The sequence below is a fragment of the Octopus bimaculoides genome, chromosome 17, assembly GCF_001194135.2.
Source record: "Octopus bimaculoides isolate UCB-OBI-ISO-001 chromosome 17, ASM119413v2, whole genome shotgun sequence".
In the NCBI taxonomy this organism is placed as follows: domain Eukaryota; kingdom Metazoa; phylum Mollusca; class Cephalopoda; order Octopoda; family Octopodidae; genus Octopus; species Octopus bimaculoides.
Window position 1 is genome coordinate 44,327,316 of NC_068997.1, and position 2,856 is coordinate 44,330,171.

At 35.2% G+C, this 2,856-nt stretch overlaps 1 protein-coding gene across 1 annotated transcript in view; it reads left to right on the plus strand.

Moving 5' to 3' along the window:
* Positions 1 to 2,406: 2,406 nt before the first annotated feature.
* Positions 2,407 to 2,856, plus strand: part of LOC106878295 (b(0,+)-type amino acid transporter 1) — a 78,595-nt gene continuing 78,145 nt past the window's right edge. Inside the window, exon 1 of the mRNA XM_052973903.1 lies at positions 2,407 to 2,564. The gene's annotated coding sequence lies outside the window, so the exon portion shown is untranslated. The remainder of the gene's footprint in view (positions 2,565 to 2,856) is intronic.

Genomic DNA, 2,856 nt, shown 5'->3' on the forward strand with positions numbered 1-2,856 from the left:
TATATATATAATTATGTGTATTTCTTCTATCTTAATGAATAAAAATTCTTCTGATAGAATAAATGGGTTAATAGAAACCAATGTAGCAAAGAACACAAAATAACTGTGGTTAGCTCCTGTTTTTAAGGCAGGAACTCCTTGAAATTTTGGGTATTTGAGTATATTTAAGAATTTAAGGATTGGAGAAAACGCATGTTATAATTGCATACTTTATTCCTACATATGTTTCAAAGGATTACAACCTGTGTGATCCATAGGGATCTTTGATATTAAAATTGTAACCTTCATAATGAGTAAAAGAGTAAAGAGCATGTGCGTGTATATGTGTTTGTGTGTGTTTGTGTCTGTGTTTGTCCTCCACCATCTCTTGACAACTGGTGGGCTTACATTTCTGCAACTTAGCAGTTTCACAAATAGAGATTGAGAGAATAAGTATCAAGCTTAATATAAAAAAAACAAGTACTGGGGTCAATTCCTTCGACTAAAAATTCTCCAAGGTGGTGCTCCAGCATGGCCGCAGTCTCACAACTGAAACAATTAAAAGATAAAAATAAAAGAAATATCATGAGGAATTGTATTTAAAAAATTGCTAAAATAGGCGCAGGAGTGGCTGTGTTGTACATAGATTGCATACCAATGACAAGGTTCCGGGTTCAGTCCCACTGCGTGGCACCTTGGGTAAGTGTCTTCTACTATAGCCTCGGGCCAACCAAAGCCTTGTGAGTGGATTTGGTAGACAGAAACTGAAAGAAGCCCGTCGTATATATGTATATGTATATATATGTATGTGTGTGTTTATGTTTGTGTGTCTGTGTTTGTCCCTCCAAACATCGCATGACAACCGATGCTGGTGTGTTTACGTCCCCGTAACTTAGCGGTTCGGCAAAAATAGACCGATAGAATAAGTACTAGGCTTACAAAGAATAAGTCTTGGGGTCGATTTTCTCGACTAAAGGCGGTGCTCCAGCATGGCCACAGTCAAATGACTGAAACAAGTAAAAGAGTAAAATATTTTGTGCATTGTAGGAATATAATTGATTTATGGTACATAAATTCTAACAGTAAAATCTTACATGGACTTCTAAAGCTCATGTGGACCCCAGTTCAGAACCCCTTGTTTAAAGAATAAGATTTAGTATAATTTAGTAGTACTATGAATTTGTAGTTTACTATTTAGCATTTTAACCATCCATATTCGACCTAAATATTCTACCTGTTTAATGTTTAAACTAACTGGATCTGGTCTCTCACACCTGCCCAGAAATGCCATTCTAAAAATAAACAACATCATCAGAATCTTAAAACTGAGATATTGCATGGTTAATTACCAAAAATGTGAATAAATAAGCCTTAAATTTGACAAAGTAATCTAAATGCTAACTGGTTAAATTAGATATATGGGAAAGGAAACTGTGGATGGAGGTAGAATAACATGTGTATGTTTGCCTGTGTGTATGGATGTGTGTGTGTGTGTGTGTGTGTGTATGTATGTTTGCCCGTGTGTTTGTGTGTATGGATGTGTGTGTGTGTGTTTGTGTGTGTGTGTATGTTTGCCTGTGTGTTTGTGTGTATGGATGTGTGTGTGTGTGTGAGTATGTTTGTGTGCATGGATGTGTGTGTGTGTGTGTTTGCCTGTGTGTTTGTGTGTATGGATGTGTGTGTGTGTGTGTCTGTGTGTGTGTCTGTGTGTGTATGTTTACCTGTGTGTTTGTGTGTATGGATGTGTGTGTGTGTATGTTTGTGTGCATGGATGTGTGTGTGTGTTTGCCTGTGTGTTTGTGTGTATGGATGTGTGTGTGTGTGGATGTGTGTGTGTGTTTGCCTGTATGTTTGTGTGTATGGATGTATGTGTGTGTGTGTATGCTTGTGTGTGTCTGTGTCTGTGTGCGTATGTTTGCTTGTGTGTTTGTGTGTATGGATGTGTGTGTGTGTATGTGTGTGTGTGTGTGTGTGTGAGTGTTCAGAAAAAAAAGAATGCTAAGGAACAATTAAAGGCAAAGGAAGTTAGTCAGTAAATATGAGAATGAGTATGGATAAATAAATAAACAAATAAATAGATGAATATAACAAATAAATAAATAAATAAATAAATAAATAAATAGATTAATGTAATAATTATAAATATGACTTGTAAGGCAGAGACAAAACAATAAGAATACTGAACACTGGCAAAATGGTAGATGTGAAAAAAAAAAGAAAGGCAATTACAAAATCAAAAAAGAAATATGTAAATGAAGACAAGAAGAAAAAAACCCAAAAAGGAGAAAAACAGAAACATAAAAATAAACAAGAACAAAAGAGGAGGGGGCAAAAAAAGGAGATGATTGTTGTCTTGAGAACAGGTTTATGTGTAACTCAGTCTCTCTCACACATACACAAATATGCATGTGTGTGTGTGTGTGTGTGTGTGTGTGTGTGTGTGTTGGTCACAACAGAGAAAGAGAGTGAGTGGGAGATAGGCTTCGTCAGATTTAAATATCAGGCTGACTGCATATTTTACCTGTGTGTAGTTGGATATTATTTGATGTTAAACAGATATTTTGTGTGTCCTGTAGAAAAGAGAGGTAAGTGAAGATATCCTTTTGGTTGGGATGGTGGTCCTCATGGGGTTATGATACCCGGATGCTATTATGTATATATATATATACACACACACAAATACTTGCACATTAATGCGATATGCATGTATGCATATGTCTATCCGTCTGTCTCTCAATATGTTCATACTGTTGCACGTTAAGCATGTTTGTATATATATCTTTTTATAATATATATATATATATATATATATATATATATATATCATCATCATCACCTCCAAACCTTCCAATATATATATATATATATATATATATA